We start from the raw sequence: 21909 nt of genomic DNA, 5'->3' as shown, positions 1-21909 counted from the left end.
CCAAAAGGAAGCCCTATGTTAACAGTGTCCAGAAGCGCCGTCGACTTCTCTGGGCTCGGAGGCATCTGGGATGGACCATCACACAGTGGAAACGTGTACTGTGCTCAGATGAAGCAGTATTTCAGGTATTTTTTGGGAGGAATGGACGCCGTGTGCTCCGGACCAAAGAAGAAAAGGATCATCCAGACTGTTACCAGCAACAAGTCCAAAAGCCAGGGTCTGTCATGGTATGGGGTTGTGCAGTGTTGGGGAAAGTTACTTTGAAAAGTAATGCATTACAATATTGCGTTACTCCCTTAAAAAGTAACTAATTGAGTTACTTAGTTACTTTTTAAGAAAAGTAATGTGTTACGTTACTTTTGCGTTACTTTTGCGTTACTTTTTCTCACCTGGGCTGGGCTTGCTTTTTTAGTTTTGTTTTTTAATAGCAAAAAAAGTCCTTTTTTGTGCAAATGTAAAGACCTCTTCATACCAAAATTGAAATAATAGGCCTCAGGCTGAGGTAAAAATGTGCTGCCATTCTGGATAATGGAAGAATAGGACGCAGGAGAAAAACGTTTTACCAATAAAAACAAAAAATCTAGTAATTTTTGCTCATGGCTTAACTGAATCATCAAAGGTCAGCAGCACGACATTGGTCAATAAAGGTAGATTAAATGCATAAAAATATTTGTTCTATTTAACATTTATATATTTGAGGTTTGAGTACTCTGATTTTGCATTTGACTGATTTTATTCATTTTGAGGAGTACAGAATCTTTATTGTGCAAGTGAGATGAGTAAATGCTCACATTTAGTCTAGAACTACAATAACCCTCATGTTTACACACAACGCCTTTCCACTTATTTTTCCCAACAAGAGGACAGGAGAGCTGTCAGTCAAATAAATGTGAAAAAGTAACTTGCGTTACTTTTTTGAAAAAGTAACTCAGATATTTTGTTGTAAATTTGAAAAGTAATGCGTTACTTTACTAGTTACTTGAAAAAGTAATATTATTACGTAACTCAAGTTACTTGTAATGCGTTACCCCCAACACTGGGGTTGTGTCAGTGCCCTTGGCAAAGGTAACTCGCACTTCTGTGAAGGCTCCATTAATGCTGAAAAGTACATAGAGATTTTGGAGCATAATATGCTGCCTTCAAGAAGACATCTTTTCCAGGGACGTCCATGCATATTTCAACAAGACAATGCAAAAGCACATTCTGCACACATTCTGCAGTCCTGGCTGTGGAGGAAGAGGGTTCGGGTACTTGACTGGCCTGCCTCAGTCCTGACCTGTCTCCAATAGAGAATGTGGACAACGAAGACCCCGTACTGTTGCCCACCTTAAGACTTGTTTGCAGGAAGAATGGGACAAAATTACACCTGAAACACTTCATCACTTGGTGTCTTCAGTCCCTAAACGTCTTTTAAGTGTTGTGAAAAGGAATGGCAACATTACAAAGTGGTAAATGCTTTACTGTCCCAACTTTTTTTGAAATGTGTTGCAGGTCTGAATGACAGGAAAGGATGCATATTTACAAATGACATGAAGTTGACCAGACAAAACATGAAATATTTTGTGTTCATATTGTCTGCAATGAAATACAAGTCAAAGTAAATTTAGAAATCACTTTTTTTTTTTTTTTTTTGCGTTTTCCATACTGTCCCAACTTTTTCTGATTTGGGGTTGTAGAATACAGTTACATTGTTGAAATCAATGGATTACATTACGATACTTCTCTGTTTCACTCTCTAAATAAATTAAGACAACTCCATACATTTCCCAGAACGCCCCAATATGAAAGCGCGCGTTTTTTTTTTAATCACAATGGAGTCGGAAGAGGAGCAGCGGGAGCTAGAGGTAGACAACAGAGAACAACAGAGCCAGGGCAAGAACGCGTTTATATCCTGGAAATTCAAACAGCACTTCACATTAAAGAAAGAGAATGGAGAACGAAATATAACGGTGTAGCGTCCGTGAAGCAGATGGGAGTTTTACTTACTCAAACATGTTCTGAGGGCAGAAAGGAAAATGATTGGTTTACAGATTCAACCAATGAAATTGAAGCAGAGGCGGGATCAAGAGGTTTGTACGTGTGGAGGGAATCCCCCAGACTGAGCCCTTATCGCCGATCTGGAGAGAATGCATTCATAACAAGGTAAGTGTATTTACTTTCAATTTTGTTAAAATTCAACATCCTCCAACGTTTACTAAGATAATTAGCGAACATTAGAAATGCACAGAGCTAATAATCATCGTCTAAATGTCCTATCACATGCATTTTAATTTGACTGCTTCATCGCTCGACCACATCAAAGCTGCTTATGGTGTCACTGGTAACACTTAATAAGGTATAAATTAGTTAACTAAGTATGTCAACATGTCCATCTTGATGAGTATTCTAGCAGACATAGTCTGTATGCCTTAAGTAAACTTTATACAGTCGAGAAAGACGACGCATATCCGAGCTTTAGCTCTTAAAGGGGCAGTAGCCTTTACTGCTGTCTGTTTAATGTCAAACAACAAAAGACAAGGACATCACTCACTGCTCTTGATTGAATAGCTTTTGTAAGTTTAATAGGATTAATCTTTCATTTATACAGTCAAATATGCTATGTTATTTTACATTTAATCAATTTCTGTACCTGGAAACTAATGTTAGATGTAGGCCTACCTGAAAAACCTGGAAAGCATAGTTTATTTTATTAGTATCTTTGCTCAATAGTATTTATTTGTGCTGCTGCTTGTATTTAAATTATTTGTTCTTATTATTTTCTTTATTTTTATTTGACAGTAGTTATTTTTTTCCCTTAACATAGGAAATACTGAACCATACCGAAACCGTGAACCTAAAACCGTGATACAAACCGAACCGTGAGCAAACTGTACTGTTACACCCCTAGCGTAACGTATGCGAGGGGGGGCCACAAAATGGAGAACATTTTCAAAGGGTGCCATGTCTGAAAAAAGGTTGGGAAACACTGGTCTAAATGTCCTATCACATGCATTTTAATTTGACTGCTTCATCGCTCGACCACATCAAAGCTGCTTAAGGTGTCACTTGTAACACTTAATAAGGTATACATTAGTTAACATTAGTTAACTACATTTGTTAACATGAACTAATAATGAACTGCACTTATAAAGCATTTATTTATCTTTGTTAATTTTAATTTCAACATTTACTAATGCATTATTAAAATCTTACTAACATTAATGCACTGTGAACTAACATGAACAAACCATGAACAGCTGGATATTATGAACTAACGTTAACAAAGATGAACTAATGCTGAACAGAGATGTTGTTCACGGTTAGTTCATGTTAACTAATGCAAAGTGTTACCGTGTCACTGCAGTAAAAAATGCTTTTCCAAAACTGCTCGCTGTCTGTGGAGCTGATATATGCAAAAATTCAGATGATATCAAGGCAGAAGTACTCAATAGGTTTGTATCACTGTGTTATTATTAGTGTTTAACGCGCTGCCCTCAATAGGTTCGTATCGCTTTGTTATTATTAGTGTGTAAAGGTTAATATCACTGTGTTATTATTAGTGTTTAACGCGCTGCCCTCAGGGCAGAAGCACTCAATAGGTTCGTATCGCTGTGTTATTATTAGTGTTTAACGCGCTGCCCTCAGGGCAGAAGCACTCAATAGGTTCATATCACTGTGTTATTATTAGTGTTTAACGCGCTGCCCTCAGGGCAGAAGCACTCAATAGGTTCATATCACTGTGTTATTATTAGTGTTTAACGCGCTGCCCTCAGGGCAGAAGCACTCAATAGGTTCGTATCGCTGTGTTATTATTAGTGTTTAACGCGCTGCCCTCAGGGCAGAAGCACTCAATAGGTTCATATCACTGTGTTATTATTAGTGTTTAACGCGCTGCCCTCAGGGCAGAAGCACTCAATAGGTTCGTATCGCTGTGTTATTATTAGTGTTTAACGCGCTGCCCTCAGGGCAGAAGTACTCAATAGGTTCATATCACTGTGTTATTATTTGTATTTAACGCACTGTCGTCAGGGCAGAAGCACTCAATAGGTTCGTATCGCTGTGTTATTATTAGTGTTTAACGTGCTGCCCTCAGGGCAGAAGCACTCAATAGGTTCATATCACTGTGTTATTATTAGTGTTTAACGTGCTGCCCTCAGGGCAGAAGCACTCAATAGGTTCGTATCGCTGTGTTATTATTAGTGTTTAACGCGCTGCCCTCAGGGCAGAAGCACTCAATAGGTTCGTATCGCTGTGTTATTATTAGTGTTTAACGCGCTGCCCTCAGGGTAGAAGTACTCAAAAGGTTCGTATCACTGTGTTATTATTAGTGTGTAAAGCGCTGCCCTCAGGGCAGAAGCACTCAATAGGTTCGTATCGCTGTGTTATTATTAGTGTTTAACGTGCTGCCCTCAGGGCAGAAGCACTCAATAGGTTCGTATCGCTGTGTTATTATTAGTGTTTAACGCGCTGCCCTCAGGGTAGAAGTACTCAAAAGGTTCGTATCACTGTGTTATTATTAGTGTGTAAAGCGCTGCCCTCAGGGCAGAAGCACTCAATAGGTTCGTATCGCTGTGTTATTATTAGTGTTTAACGTGCTGCCCTCAGGGCAGAAGCACTCAATAGGTTCGTATCACTGTGTTATGTAAGGCCCGTGAAATTGGTCCAATCTGCCGGTTCGCCAATACACAGGGAAGGTCACACGTGTTCTGTCCTTATTCATGCAAAGTATTGGTTGGTTAAATTTGTAATATATTAATCATATATTTACTCGTTTATTTCATCTGACTCCATAAATGAAAGGTTTTAATAATATCTGTGCCTCACTAAAAGTGAGCGAATGTTTGACTATTCCTTTAACCATTAAGTGAACAAAGTCAAAATCAGTTAGAATAATCAAATGTAACAATTTATTATGTCAGGTAAATGTATCATGCCAATTTCATAATCAATTCAAAGATAATCGATACAAAACATCAAATGCTCAGGAATACAGAGAAGATGCAAACCCAACTTTAAGAAGTACATGAGGCTGAGAGATTTCTCCCTCAGCCTCGCAGGCCGACCTCAAGTACAGGAAAGGCCTCGAACTCTCTGCTGCATCTCCTTAAATAGCCAGACCTCTTTTACATGGAAACATGTGCTAACAAAAGAAATTTACATGCAGTGGTCGCACCTTAATGGGGGTTGGTGAACATTTGCTTGAGATAACCACCTTCTTTTCTAAGTCAGTTGTCCATAAATTCTTAAAACCTTATTACCTTTTATTTTATCTATCTGGATATGAGATATCTGTACCACTCACTTTGAGACATTTCAAATGACACCAAAAACATAACAGTCAATGATAAAACATTCACATTAAACCATATTCCTGTGTGAGTTATTAGTAGTTTGTGGAAGTGAGGTTGTGTGGGGACCCTTTGTCTCAGAATAGGGCCTCAACCAGTATTTTCAGTCTTACAGTTATTATTAGTGTTTAACGCGATGCCCTCAGGGCAGAAGTACGCACTAGGTCCGTATCGCTGTTATTATTAGTGTTTAACGCGCTGCCGTCAGGGCAGAAGCACTCAATAGGTTTGTATCGCTTTGTTATTATTAGCATTTAACGCGCTGCCCTCAATAGGTTCGTATCGCTTTGTTTTTATTAGTGTGTAAAGCGCTGCCCTCAGGGCAGAAGCACTCAATAGGTTCATATCACTGTGTTATTATTTGTATTTAACGCACTGCCGTCAGGGCAGAAGCACTCAATAGGTTCGTATCGCTGTGTTATTATTAGTGTGTAAAGCGCTGCCCTCAGGGCAGAAGCACTCAATAGGTTCATATCACTGTGTTATTATTTGTATTTAACGCACTGCCGTCAGGGCAGAAGCACTCAATAGGTTCGTATCGCTGTGTTATTATTAGTGTGTAAAGCGCTGCCCTCAGGGCAGAAGCACTCAATAGGTTTGTATCACTGTGTTATTATTAGTGTTTAACGCGCTGCCCTCAGGGCAGAAGCACTCAATAGGTTTGTATCACTGTGTTATTTTTAGTGTTTAACGCGCTGCCCTCAGGGCAGAAGCACTCAATAGGTTTGTATCACTGTGTTATTTTTAGTGTTTAACGCGCTGCCCTCAGGGCAGAAGCACTCAATAGGTTTGTATCACTGTGTTATTATTAGTGTTTAACGCGATGCCCTCAGGGCAGAAGCACTCAATAGGTTCATATCACTGTGTTATTATTAGTGTTTAACGCGCTGCCCTCAGGGCAGAAGCACTCAATAGGTTTGTATCACTGTGTTATTTTTAGTGTTTAACGCGCTGCCCTCAGGGCAGAAGCACTCAATAGGTTTGTATCACTGTGTTATTTTTAGTGTTTAACGCGCTGCCCTCAGGGCAGAAGCACTCAATAGGTTTGTATCACTGTGTTATTATTAGTGTTTAACGCGATGCCCTCAGGGCAGAAGCACTCAATAGGTTCATATCACTGTGTTATTATTAGTGTTTAACGCGCTGTCCTCAGGGCAGAAGCACTCAATAGGTTTGTATCACTGTGTTATTATTAGTGTTTAACGCGATGCCCTCAGGGCAGAAGCACTCAATAGGTTCGTATCACTGTGTTATTATTAGTGTTTAACGCGCTGCCCTCAGGGCAGAAGCACTCAATAGGTTTGTATCACTGTGTTATTATTAGTGTTTAACGCGCTGCCCTCAGGGCAGAAGCACTCAATAGGTTCGTATCACTGTGTTATTATTAGTGTTTAACGCGCTGCCCTCAGGGCAGAAGCACTCAATAGGTTTGTATCACTGTGTTATTATTAGTGTTTAACGTGCTGTCCTCAGGGCAGAAGCACTCAATAGGTTTGTATCACTGTGTTATTATTAGTGTTTAACGCGATGCCCTCAGGGCAGAAGCACTCAATAGGTTAATATCACTGTGTTATTATTAGTGTTTAACGCGCTGCCCTCAGGGCAGAAGAACTCAATAGGTTAATATCACTGTGTTATTATTAGTGTTTAACGTGCTGCCCTCAGGGCAGAAGCACTCAATAGGTTAATATCACTGTGTTATTATTAGTGTTTAACGCGATGCCCTCAGGGCAGAAGCACTCAATAGGTTCGTATCACTGTGTTATTATTAGTGTTTAACGCGATGCCCTCAGGGCAGAAGCACTCAATAGGTTTGTATCGCTGTGTTATCATTAGTGTTTAACGCGCTGCCCTCAATAGGTTCGTATTGCTGTGTTATTATTAGTGTTTTACGCTCTGCTCCATTTGTTCTATATAGTATACGTATTTTTATCCGTTTTTTTTTTCTTCAGTTTATTTTTTTTAACTAGTTTTATAGTCTAGTAACTGTATACATGTTTAGTTTATTTAACAGTGACCATGCACATCACAGTTGTTGTGCCAGAGTTAGCTTAATAGCTCATTTACATCTGTAGTCCCATGGCGGGATGCTACATAAAATTACAGTACTCCATTCCAATCCAGAAAAAAAGATGATAATAATGTCATATTACAAATTACAATATCAAATCACATTTAAAAAAAATATATATAAATATTTCATTCTTGATCAATTGCTGTATTATTGACTTGTTCTTTTATTCTTCAGTTACCTGGGTGAGCTGGCAGCAACTGGATGACTTAAAGGAGTGAAGAGTTCTCTGAAGCTGGCTAGTCTATGATTACTGGATGCAAAAATGGAGATGTATGATCTAGTATCACTATGCAAAACTGTCTTTACAATAAGCAAGTTTCTTTTGAACTGCATTAAAATTAATGTGTGCCACTCAAACCTGCAATAAATAAATATAAAACTACCATTTTAATTCAGTCTGTACTTTGCTGTTTGATGATTGTGCAAAATGAAAGAACAAATCTTGATTGTAAATAATAAGTTCACTAATTATATTTTTATTGTACAGCCTTTTGGTCCAAATATTACAATAAAATATAGTTATGACATTTAATTTATGCAATTACAAAACAAATCCAGTGAAACAAAAATATAAAATACAGCAATATATCACAACAAATAGGTAGAGCAAAGATAATTTTTATAATTAAAAATTTAACTAGTTTATTTCATCATTCTTAGAGGTTGTCAAGTGCTTTTGAATTTTAGTTTTAGATAACATGAATCCTGGACATCCTCATTTTCACACATTTCCTGGATCACTTTCTTTTGATGGAGTAAACTTGGCTGCCAGGAACATTACATCACTGACCAGCTCACCTCACTGCATCTGAAATGTAAACAAATAGAATTACTAGAAAAATCATAAGATCTAAGCAACAAAGACAGACTCATAACTCCCTAAAAATGGACAATTTCCTATTGACAAGTAAAACTTGTCAACATAGCACTAAGGTCAACAAAATAGCACTAAGGTCAACAAAATAGCACTAAGGTCAACAAAATACAAAATAGCACTAAGGTCAACAAAATAGCACTAAGGTCAACAAAATACAAAATAGCACTAAGGTCAACAAAATAGCACTAAGGTCAACAAAATACAAAATAGCACTAAGGTCAACAAAATAGCACTAAGGTCAACAAAATAGCACTAAGGTCAACAAAATACAAAATAGCACTAAGGTCAACAAAATAGCACTAAGGTCAACAAAATAGCACTAAGGTCAACAAAATAGCACTAAGGTCAACAAAATAGCACTAAGGTCAGTTATGTTGCTACATTGTGTTAAAAGAAAAGGCACAGAAAACAAAAATACAGTTTAAGTATACTTTTCTTGTATTTTTGTTTTCTGTGCCTTTTCTTTTCATAAATAAGCAACCACAATATTGTTGTATTAACACTCAGGAGGTGAGCATCTCCTCTGCAATTCAGAGACCAGATAGGTAGAGACCAGATGTAATATCAAATTAGAACAGAGCTACAACTACGGTGATGTTATCCGGAGCATTGTACTACAGTGATGTAGTTGCAGAAGATGTTTGCGGGAACCCATGAAGACCATTGGTCTTCATTTGGTGCATTAATCCGGAGCATTGTATTCCGATTACAGTCAGTTTAAAATTCTAATCTGAATGAAAACGCTCCATGTAAACACCTCAGTCTGAAAAAAATTCCCAAACTGATTGAAATTTCCGGCATGGGAAGAGGCATTTTTACTGCTTGATAAATATAAGCAGCACTCATCGTCATGTGTGCTCATCATCATCATCATCTCCTAATCACGAACTGAAATAGATAAATATTAAGTATTTTTAAAACAAAAGAATATAAGTAATGGCAGGATAATAGGTAATATGCGCCAACAGCGGTAAGCTCTATATTCGTGCAGAAGCTTACTGTCACAGCCAACACCCACCAACACACAGACATCGTCACCAGGGGGCGTATTACAGAAACATCTTAACTTTAGAATCCTCTCTTATCTGTTTGGTAACCATGGCAATTTCAGTTAGCACCGCATTTAGGACAAACGTTATTACAGAATGACATTTCTTAAGTGCATAATCTTATCTTAACTATGGATAGGAAATGGGTTTTACAGAATCATCCTAACTCGACAAAAAATCCTAAAAGCTGTCTCAACTTTAGGACAACACCACTGGTGTCCTAACTTCAAACCTTTTTGAAATCCAACGGTAAAAATCACAGTAAAAAATCCTTTTTCGAGAGAGCGTTACATTTATTAATGATATAAGATGAAGAGCAGCGACGTTTGATGGTGGAGAGACCTTTGGAGACCGTGCTGTGCTTTGATGATAAAATATTTATAAATAAAAACAGACTCCCACGACACAATTTTGCAGTTAGTTGATGAATTGCGACCAACATTATAGAGGCCAACGAGTTGTGTAGAGGTCTTACATTGACAGCAGCGCAGCCTAGTGAACACGCTGCCGCTCGTCCTTAAAGGGTAACTAAACTCTAAACCAACTTTCTTTAGTTAATGATCTGTAATACTGGGGCTTTATTAATGCTGTTCATTGATTCAAGTAAATGTTTTGACATTTGGGTATAAAGTGTTTTAATTCTATAAAATATGGTGTAAAGCCGCCAAAGTGCTGCCCTCTTAAGGTTGAACGGTGTCTACTGCAGTTGAATTTTCCTATTGGACGTTGTGGTACATCGCGACGTAGGATGGCACTTCCAACGGCTCACTATCCGCGCCCCTGGCACGAGCTCACCACACCCTCAGAAATGTTTCCCCCAATCACATGATGAGAACGGCTTCACTCCAGTATGAACTGTCATATTACATGAAGTAGAAACATTATGAATGAAACTCAATTGACACTTGCTTTAAAGCAACACTGTGTAACTTTTTTAGTCTATTCTTAGCTAAAAACACTTAGTTCTTTCAAAAATATATGTGCTCATTAATGTATATTTACTTCTTTCAAGTAATAAAGTATTCTCGTAAGTTTATAATATGCCATTGAAAATACATAAGGTAATGGGATCTAACGGTGGTCGCCATGTTGCCCCTCCATCTTGAAAGTACATTAGCCAAAGAGGGACATACCCATAAATTCAAGCTTCGCCATTCGCGTTTTAACCGGTTTTAACACTGTGCGCGTCAACTTGTTCAGACTTGTCTGGTGTATGCACAGAGAGTTTTCATCTCAGCGGCTCCAGTAACAGAGTTATACAGAGTTTTCCTGGCTTGTTTATTCCTCAAAAGTCTGTTTTTCCTTGTGTGGTATTTCTGTGCGTTAATAACTCCGTAAGTAATAATAGTTATTGTCATTGTGGATGTGTTTCAGAGTGTGTCATCGCGTAATTCAGTTGATGTCACCTCAGAAGTATTTTTGTGTCAACATACAATAGCGTAATGCTCACCTATTTGAATAATCATTCAGTTATTTTGTTATCAACAATGTTTATTCGTTTATAGAAAATATTTGCTTGTAATGTATGTTGATGGAAATATGTATCAGGTCTGATCGGCATATTAACACTTGTTATACAGAGCTAAACCTGCGCACACACTTTTGTAACCCGACACCGCTTGTTAGCAGCGGCAGCTCCGCTCCTTTTAATGCAGCTGCATTTAGCGCCTATATATGGTACAATAAGCTCTGGTTTACGGTTACATTATACAAATGTAACTTATAAGTATAGTTATACAGTTCTTAACTGTGTATGTATATTTACCATCCTTATTTGTTCTCTCACAGAAACCACATTTATGTACATATACATGCAAACCTGTTTATGCCTTGCAATTGGATGACTGAATAAACATTACTATCATCAAAGTTCACTCTGGATTAGCTGCAGTTCTTTCTAGTCGAATAATTAGGCCAGTTGAGTTCCAACCATCCCACTTCACACAGAATATCCCACAGGCACCGTGTCGAATGTGGACGAGGGCAAACTGGAAGCCATATTAATCTTGGACTAAATCAGCCACCGTAGGAGTTAAAACGAAATCGGAATTGAGAGGAACAGAAACTAAAATTCACTGGATGGTCATATACAAGTTCACCACTAGATGGGGGAAAATATCACAGTGTAGCTTTAAAAAAAAAAATTTGGCCATAGGAGTGTAAAATTAATTTGAAAAGGTAAGGAATCTCACACTGGTTCAAATAGGCTACTGTAGTGTATAGGTTTGATTTATGTTGAAGTGTTTGGGACATGGCTTTTAATGGTGAGCCTTTTGTTTTTGTAATCAGGCTCTCAGAGTTTATTAAAATTTGTATTTAGATTTATCGGCCAATATATCGGTTATCGGCTTTCAAATATTAAGAATTATCGGTTATCGGTATCGGCCAAAATTTTCATATCGGTGCATCCCTACTAAAGTTACTAACTTTCTGACATGAGTGACAGTCCCTCCGACTAGAAATAGACTAATAACCTGAAGTATATGCTGTAACTAAAACAGTTCACTGAACTGAGACATGCTGAGAACTGATGTGAAGTGAACTCCATCCGTCTCTCTGGCAGCAGCTCGTTAAACCACGCCCCCTCCGCTCATTTAAAATGCAAAGATGTCAGCCAATCACAACAGTGGGCGTTTTTACTGAAGTCTCACAGCAGACACGCCTCTTGAAACGGGGCATTCAGCCACAGGGCAAATATCAGTATTGAAAAAATTCCTTTTATTTCTAAATTATGACATTTTATGATGTAAAAATCATACTAACAATATAAGTACACCTCAGGAAACATTATAAAATAATAGAAAAATGCCATGCCATGGGACCTTTAACATTGTAATGAAGAAAATGCGGTTAAATAATGCAGTTGTCAGTACACTTCAGGCTTTTCTTGCGATATTATTGCCGCCCGTCATGTGTACAGATAAGTTTCATACATGAGACGCGCTTTCAAACCCTGACACGCAAGTGATTGCCGTGGTAACGAACAACAATACCGTAACGTGCTGGCATATATAGAGTTTTATTTGAGGAAATCTGTTTATAAAAGGCTATTAGGTCTGAACTTATTGGTCCTGCGCTGCTTATTGATTCAGTTCATTTGAATGAAAATACATCGAATGTATATCAGATGTCTGATCTATTTTTAGTGGCATTCAGTGTAAGGATTTGACTGTACATAGATTAGGTCAGTGGTCTCATTCTCTCTTGCGCTGCTGCTTCGCTAGCATCGTCGGCATCGGGAGTTAACACAGTTTGAGCCAGCGGCTTGCATTGATAAGGCTCTGGGTCTGTGTCTACAGACAATCCACCCTCCTCCACTTCAGGTGAAGGTGGGGGAGAAAGACCGCTCTGTTGCAAAGCTACTGGCGTCATTCCAGTCATTCTCCATCTTTGCGACTCGCGAGTCAGACAGCTGTCAATCAATCAGTCACTGTGGGTCTCAGGTGCACGCCCTCCGCTCAGTCCCGCCCTCGGTTCATCCCCTCTGTCTCCGTTGGGCTCCGCCCACTTTTCCAGCATTTTCCAAAAATTGCCAGTGGGTGGAGTTAAGCACTGAACTGGGGTTTAGTTACCCTTTAAAGGGACAGTTCACCTCTAAAATAATGTCATTATTTACTAGGCCTGTCGTGATTGGTCGATACAATCGACTGCGTCGACGCTGTTAATCAGTCGACGTCAATATTTGTCGTCGACTTGGTAAGTTGGATAATTGTAATAATTGTATTAGTACCGATACTTTAAAAATGACAGCACTCTAATAAGAGCAGTATTTCTAAATGTGCGTCGATGTGTGACAACAGGAGTGAGGACGTGTGTGTGGGAGACTGTTCACTAAACAATGGAAGCAGAACAGTCAAATATATACGCGCAGCTCAGGAAAAAGAACGCAACAGAAAAGTGCAGCGTGACCGTGACGTGCTCGCGCTGCCGGACTCTGACCTGAAGCGTGCGCAGTCGCGTGTGCCTTTCACTCAGACAGATCGCGACACCAGTTAATTTGGTTTGAATGGTAAAAAATATGTATGCATGTCCTGTCGAGTATTCAGGTAAATGCAGTCGGATATGTCTTTAGTGAACATGTACAGAGTTAAATGAGAAATCGGGTGTTACAATGAATTTGGTCCGTGCAGCTCTTAAAGGGCTGGACCTAATATTCTGTGTGAAGCAGGGCAGGAACATGCCGGCCAAGTGAGTTTTTAGGTTTTTTTTAACCCTAAAACAATCATACAACAATGAATAGAGGTGTAACGGATCGCAGTTGGTACGGATCACGACCCACGGTTCTGCACACACGTGACCCGCGGATTTATTGCGCTCTTTTTTTTAAACTTGTGGATTAATCTGAATTGTTTAGCGATCGCCGATATTGCCGATATTGCTTTTTAAGTAATCTTGTTCCTTTAAACTCGATGCTGAGTTTCAGAGAAACACATGTGTTCACGTGAACAGGACATGTTAATCAGTCAACAGTGGCTAGCGGAGAAGTAGAAGAACTTGAAAAGCCCCCCGCATCATTCAAATCACGTGTATGGGAGCATTTTGGCTTCCCCGTAAAATATAATGATGACGGAAGAAGGGTGGTGGACAAAACTCTAACAGTATGTTGGCACTGTGGCACAAGAAAGCTGTATGAAAGTGGCGCATACATCGAGCATGGGACCTGCTGACGCTCGTTTCACACATACCCTGTTTGCAGTGCGTATGCAGTGCGTATTTTTTCCGTACCCATGTTAAGGGATACAGCTTTCACACTGCACGCGGCTTCGGCCATACAGCTGCTGCAATCGTTATACGAACCTATTGAGTGCTTCTGCCCTGAGGGCATCGCGTTAAACACTAATAATAACACAGTGATATTAACCTATTGAGTGCTTCTGCCCTGAGGGCAGTGCGTTAAACACTAATAATAACAGCGATACGAACCTATTGAGTGCTTCTGCCCTGACGGCAGCACGTTAAACACTAATAATAACACAGTGATATGAACCTATTGAGTTCTTCTGCCCTGAGGGCAGCGCGTTAAACACTAATAATAACACAGTGATATTAACCTATTGAGTGCTTCTGCCCTGAGGACAGCGCGTTAAACACTAATAATAACACAGTGATATTAACCTATTGAGTGCTTCTGCCCTGAGGACAGCGCGTTAAACACTAATAATAACACAGTGATACGAACCTATTGAGTGCTTCTGCCCAGAGGACAGCGCGTTAAACACTAATAATAACACAGTGATATTAACCTATTGAGTGCTTCTGCCCTGAGGGCAGCGCGTTAAACACTAATAATAACACAGCGATATGAACCTATTGAGTGCTTCTGCCCTGAGGGCAGCACGTTAAACACTAATAATAACACAGTGATATTAACCTATTGAGTGCTTCTGCCCTGAGGACAGCGCGTTAAACACTAATAATAACACAGTGATATTAACCTATTGAGTGCTTCTGCCCTGAGGGCAGCGCGTTAAACACTAATAATAACACAGCGATATGAACCTATTGAGTGCTTCTGCCCTGAGGGCAGCACGTTAAACACTAATAATAACACAGCGATATGAACCTATTGAGTGCTTCTGCCCTGAGGGCAGCACGTTAAACACTAATAATAACACAGGGATACGAACCTATTGAGTGCTTCTGCCCTGAGGGCAGCGCGTTAAACACTAATAATAACACAGTGATACGAACCTATTGAGTGCTTCTGCCCTGAGGGCAGCGCGTTAAACACTAATAATAACACAGTGATACGAACCTATTGAGTGCTTCTGCCCTGAGGGCAGCACGTTAAACACTAATAATAACACAGGGATACGAACCTATTGAGTGCTTCTGCCCTGAGGGCAGCGCGTTAAACACTAATAATAACACAGTGATACGAACCTATTGAGTGCTTCTGCCCTGAGGGCAGCACGTTAAACACTAATAATAACACAGTGATACGAACCTATTGAGTGCTTCTGCCCTGAGGGCAGCGCGTTAAACACTAATAATAACACAGTGATACGAACCTATTGAGTGCTTCTGCCCTGAGGGCAGCACGTTAAACACTAATAATAACACAGGGATACGAACCTATTGAGTGCTTCTGCCCTGAGGGCAGCGCGTTAAACACTAATAATAACACAGGGATACGAACCTATTGAGTGCTTCTGCCCTGAGGGCAGCGCGTTAAACACTAATAATAACACAGTGATATGAACCTATTGAGTGCTTCTGCCCTGAGGGCAGCACGTTAAACACTAATAATAACACAGTGATACGAACCTATTGAGTGCTTCTGCCCTGAGGGCAGCGCGTTAAACACTAATAATAACTAGGGCTGTAATCTCCCAGTCGATTAGTCGATTATTAGTCGATACGTTCTGGCTCGACCAAAATTCTGATTGGTCGATTTTTTGCCGCGTTCATTTCATTAGTTTTGCTGCGTTCATTTAATCAGTTTTGCCGCGCCGCGTTCATTTCATCAGGTGGAAAGAACTAATTGCTAATGGGGGTGTTTTGAGAGCACCCCTGTTTCACAGGTAACAGTCTGCCTTCAGAACACCCCCATTGTTTCCACTTATTTTGGATTAGCCCAACCCACTGGAGAAGAGAGACAGATTGAAGAAGGCTAGTTTTCTTGTATATTATTTATTTAATTGTGAGAGCGTTTTTTCTGCTCTTGATCTGGCTTGTTTAATAAATATTCCTTTTTTATTAAAGTGGACGTGCCTTTTGTGTTTAATAGTAAAAGCTTTAAGTTAATAGTCTATTCGTGTCTCAGCTGCGAAGCTGAGCTGAGCTCCTGTTCGAGCTGCACAGAGCGGCTGAAATGATAATGTCTGTCAATTATAATACATATGACAAAAACAATTGTCTAAATTATGTTGCATATTCCTCAAAAGTTCTTGTGATGATATCTAGTTGACAACACATAGCCTGACTTCCGAAAATATAGTACTATGATATTGTGCAGGTGCGTACGTGATGCAACGCTGTCAGAGCCGACAGACTCGTGTGTCAGACTCATTTCAGTGCAAAATAATCAGGTCAAAAACGATTTAATATTCTGCAAATAGCCTACTAGTTTTGTATGTTTATTTATAATTAATTTAGGCAGACAACAAGGCTACCAAGTACTGCGCACAGTGCGCAGCTTATTCATTTAACTTTTTTTTTTCCTAACGTCATTTTAGTCGATTTTTAGTCGAAAATTTCAGGACTTCAGTCGACCAAGATTTTCTTTGGTTGATTACAGCCCTAATAATAACACAGTGATACAAACCTATTGAGTGCTTCTGCCCTGAGGGCAGCGCATTAAACACTAATAATAACACAGTGATACAAACCTATTGAGTGCTTCTGCCCTGAGGGCAGCGCATTAAACACTAATAATAACACAGTGATACAAACCTATTGAGTGCTTCTGCCCTGAGGGCAGCGCGTTAAACACTAATAATAACACAGTGATACAAACCTATTGAGTGCTTCTGCCCTGAGGGCAGCGCGTTAAACACTAATAATAACACAGTGATACAAACCTATTGAGTGCTTCTGCCCTGAGGGCAGCGCGTTAAACACTAATAATAACACAGTGATACGAACCTATTGAGTGCTTCTGCCCTGAGGGCAGCGCATTAAACACTAATAATAACACAGTGATACAAACCTATTGAGTGCTTCTGCCCTGAGGGCAGCGCGTTAAACACTAATAATAACACAGGGATACGAACCTATTGAGTGCTTCTGCCCTGAGGGCAGTGCGTCAGAGTCCTGCACGGGTGCGGGTACCCGCGGGTGACCCGCGAATATTGCTTAAACGGGTGAAAAACATCCTACTGTGTCGGATGCGGGTGCGGGTCGGGTCGGACAAGGGAGAAACACGGGTCTAAACACGGTTTTTAAACAGTCACGTGCAAACGAATATAGGCCTATATACAATATATGTATGTATATTGTAGATGTGTTCCTAAAAAAAATATGCCTTGCCTGTATTCCAAGTTGATAAAATAATTTCAAATCCATATCATTTCATCTGTGGCCGCGCGGCGCGCGCGTGCCCTCACAGAAAAATCACAACCGCGCGCGCGCTCTGCCTGCACTGCAGCCGTCAAGATGGATCATGAGGAGTTGAAGAAAAGAGAGCCGCAAATGTGGAACTTCATCGCTGAGGAAGCACGCAGATAACTGTGGTAACAAAACCAAGCACAAGCAGTTCTATCGAACAGTATTTGTGTTATGTTTCCTGAGTTTGGTCTCTTAATAACACTGTCTTAGTAGGCCTTAAGCCACGTTAAGTGTTTTTTATAATGGTTTTCTATGGTAGGAAAACGTTTAACGTGTAATTATACGCGTTGCGTTCATATTCTGGGCTCATCTGATTTTTTGCACATAGTATACGTTATTAGTATTATGTTTACTGAGTTTGGTCTCCTAATAAGTACATTAAGCCACGTTAAGCTCCCGGCAGAAGTTGTCCTTGTGTTAATGGTCGTGTAATAACTTCTGTATGCTGGCAATAAACATTTTTGTAAGTGTGTCAATAATGTGATATGCTAAACTGATTTTATTGCGGGTGCGGGTCGGGTGTCGGTTCTATTTTAAGCGGGTCGGGTCGGATGCGGATTTTAATTAGTGCTGTTGTCGGACAACGGGTCGGATGCGGGTTTAACCACTGCGGGTACGGGCAGGTGCGGGTTTTCAAAATCGGACCCGTGCAGGACTCTGCAGTGCGTTAAACACTAATAATAACACAGTGATACGAACCTATTGAGTGCTTCCGCCCTGAGGGCAGCGCGTTAAACACTAATAATAACACAGCGATACGAACCTATTGAGTGCTTCTGCCCTGAGGGCAGCGCGTTAAACACTAATAATAACACAGGGATACGAACCTATTGAGTGCTTCCGCCCTGAGGGCAGCGCGTTAAACACTAATAATAACACAGGGATACGAACCTATTGAGTGCTTCTGCCCTGAGGGCAGCGCGTTAAACACTAATAATAACACAGCGATACGAACCTATTGAGTGCTTCCGCCCTGAGGGCAGCGCGTTAAACACTAATAATAACACAGTGATACGAACCTATTGAGTGCTTCTGCCCTGAGGGCAGCGCGTTAAACACTAATAATAACACAGTGATACGAACCTATTGAGGGCAGCGCGTTAAACACTAATAATAACACAGCGATACGAACCTATTGAGGGCAGCGCGTTAAACACTAATAATAACACAGCGATACGAACCTATTGAGGGCAGCGCGTTAAACACTAATAATAACAAAGCGATACGAACCTATTGAGGGCAGCGCGTTAAACACTAATAATAACACAGCGATACGAACCTATTGAGGGCAGCGCGTTAAACACTAATAATAACACAGCGATATGAACCTATTGAGTGCTTCTGCCCTGAGGGCAGCGCTTTACACACTAATAATAACAAAGCGATACGAACCTATTGAGGGCAGCGCGTTAAACACTAATAATAACAAAGCGTACGAACCTATTGAGGGCAGCGCGTTAAACACTATTAATAACACAGTGATACAAACCTATTGAGTACTTCTGCCTTGATATCATCTGAATTTTTGCATATATCAGCTCCACAGACAGCGAGCAGTTTTGGAAAAGCATTTTTTACTGCAGTGACACGGTAACACTTTGCATTAGTTAACATGAACTAACCGTGAACAACATCTCTGTTCAGCATTAGTTCATCTTTGTTAACGTTAGTTCATAATATCCAGCTGTTCATGGTTTGTTCATGTTAGTTCACAGTGCATTAATGGTAGTAAGATTTTAATAATGCATTAGTAAATGTTGAAATTAAAATTAACAAAGATAAATGAATGCTTTATAAGTGCAGTTCATTATTAGTTCATGTTAACAAATGTAGTTAACTAATGTTAACTAATGTATACCTTATTAAGTGTTACAAGTGACACCTTAAGCAGCTTTGATGTGGTCGAGCGATGAAGCAGTCAAATTAAAATGCATGTGATAGGACATTTAGACCAGTGTTTCCCAACCTTTTTTCAGACATGGCACCCTTTGAAAATGTTCTCCATTTTGTGGCCCCCCCTCGCATACGTTACGCTAGGGGTGTAACAGTACAGTTTGCTCACGGTTCGGTTTGTATCACGGTTTTAGGTTCACGGTTTCGGTATGGTTCAGTATTTCCTATGTTCAGGGAAAAAAATAACTACTGTCAAATAAAAATAAAGAAAATAATAAGAACAAATAATTTAAATACAAGCAGCAGCACAAATAAATACTATTGAGCAAAGATACTAATAAAATAAACTATGCTTTCCAGGTTTTTCAGGTAGGCCTACATCTAACATTAGTTTTCAGGTACAGAAATTGATTAAATGTAAAATAACATAGCATATTTGACTGTATAAATGAAAGATTAATCCTATTAAACTTACAAAAGCTATTCAATCAAGAGCAGTGAGTGATGTCCTTGTCTTTTGTTGTTTGACATTAAACAGACAGCAGTAAAGGCTACTGCCCCTTTAAGACCTAAAGCATGGATATGCGTCGTCTTTCTCGACTGTATAAAGTTTACTTAAGGCATACAGACTATGTCTGCTAGAATACTCATCAAGATGGACATGTTGACATACTTAGTTAACTAATTTATACCTTATTAAGTGTTACCAGTGACACCATAAGCAGCTTTGATGTGGTCCAGCGATGAAGCAGTCAAATTAAAATGCATGTGATAGGACATTTAGACGATGATTATTAGCTCTGTGCATTTCTAATGTTCGCTAATTATCTTAGTAAACGTTGGAGGATGTTGAATTTTAACAAAATTGAAAGTAAATACACTTACCTTGTTATGAATGCATTCTCTCCAGATCGGCGATAAGGGCTCAGTCTGGGGGATTCCCTCCACACGTACAAACCTCTTGATCCCGCCTCTGCTTCAATTTCATTGGTTGAATCTGTAAACCAATCATTTTCCTTTCTGCCCTCAGAACATGTTTGAGTAAGTAAAACTCCCATCTGCGTCAGGCAAGAGCTGTTTTTTTCTTTATTATTATGAAAATACCCAAGAAGGCTTGAAGAACTTAAAAGAGTTTCTATATTTTACTATATCTCTTTACATAAATATTATTTTCTATTTAAAACTATAATTTCGTTAGGCTATTTTAAAAACCCAACTACTCATCCGCCCTATAGGGGGGAAACGTAGCTTTCTTCCACTTCAATTTTTATTTTACTGTATTTAAAAATGATAATTTCGTTATTTTACTAACCCAACTAATGACTCATACGGGCTTTCCAATAGTTTGCACGTGAGGGGAAAACGTAGTTTTCTTCCACAGAGTTGTGCACTTTTAAGCAATTTTTATTTTACTGTATCTCTTTAGATAAATATTATTTTCAACTTAAAAATTATAATTTCGTTATTTTACTAACCCAACTAATGACTCATCCGGGCTTTCCAATAGTTTGCACGTGAAAGGGGAAAACGTAGCTTTCTTCCACTTAAAAAGAGTTGTGTACTTTTAAGTAATTTTTATTTTACTGTATCTCTTTACATAAATATTATTTTCTACTTAAAAACTATAATTTCGTTATTTTACTCACCCAACTAATTACTGGCTTTCCAATAGGTTACACGCACTTTTCACAATCCATTACGGCGCTGATCAATTTTGATTCTTTCGTGTAGTTCATACAACCACCTTACAATATTTCAATAACATAATTTATTTTAGAGCCTATGCTTTGCACAACAAAAAGTTAATTGTGCTGCCAATTATAAGTGAAATGTAAATCCTGAGTTTCGGTCTGAGTGTTGTTCCCGTTTTCTTGTTCTTGATTTGTTGTTCTTCTGTGTTCTATGTGTGTTATCAGAATCACTCTTTCATTTGATTTGACATTATGGCTAAGGCAAATTGTCTTTAAAAGTAATAACCAGACAAGAGTTATTTGACGTTCGCTGAAGTCTGGGTTTATATTAAACTGCCGCTTCAGCGCAGGAGCAAGAGTTGTGACAATGAGCACGATATCAGACACTACAATATGCTTGTATACTAATAATAACCAAATTAAATATTAAATATTTTAAGTTAAATTCACAGTGTAAGACAAGAGGCTAACAATGTCAAGATCAGTAGGTTATTTGTGTGTAGCCTGCCTGACACAGTATTTTCACAGACTGCCACGTCTCTGGCATAGACTACAATATTTCAAATAGTATATCTGCATTAGTTATATTCTCACTTTAATTTACAGCGCAATCCCTGCAGTGCTGGTTAACTATAGAATAGACTAGGATTAGTGTGTGTCGCTTGCGCAAGACTCGCGACGTGGGGAGGCACTCCATTGTGATGTCGGTCAGTATCGGCACAACCCTAATGGAAGTAATCCAAGTATTCAGAATACGTTACTCAAATTGAGTAACATAACGGAATACGTTACAAATGACATTTTTGGGCATGTATTCTGTAACGAAATACATTTTGAAAGTTTCCTTCCCATCACTGTTATTAGGCTAATAAAACATATTCGTTGTGTTTTAAATATATAGCCTAGTTATTAGATTGTGCTATACACCTATCAAAACTCAAGACACACA

The 21909-nt window shown here is 39.2% G+C and overlaps 1 protein-coding gene across 1 annotated transcript in view; it reads right to left on the bottom strand.

Annotated features, from left to right (window-relative positions):
• Positions 1-21909, bottom strand: part of LOC307132212 (nuclear factor 7, brain-like) — a 222040-nt gene that overhangs the window by 28569 nt on the left and 171562 nt on the right. The window lies entirely within an intron of this gene.

The sequence above is a fragment of the Gobio gobio genome (genome assembly GCF_949357685.1).
Source record: "Gobio gobio genome assembly, chromosome: 1".
Taxonomy (NCBI): domain Eukaryota; kingdom Metazoa; phylum Chordata; class Actinopteri; order Cypriniformes; family Gobionidae; genus Gobio; species Gobio gobio.
Note: the sequence above shows the minus strand (reverse complement) of the source record. Positions and strands in the feature narration are given on the sequence as shown.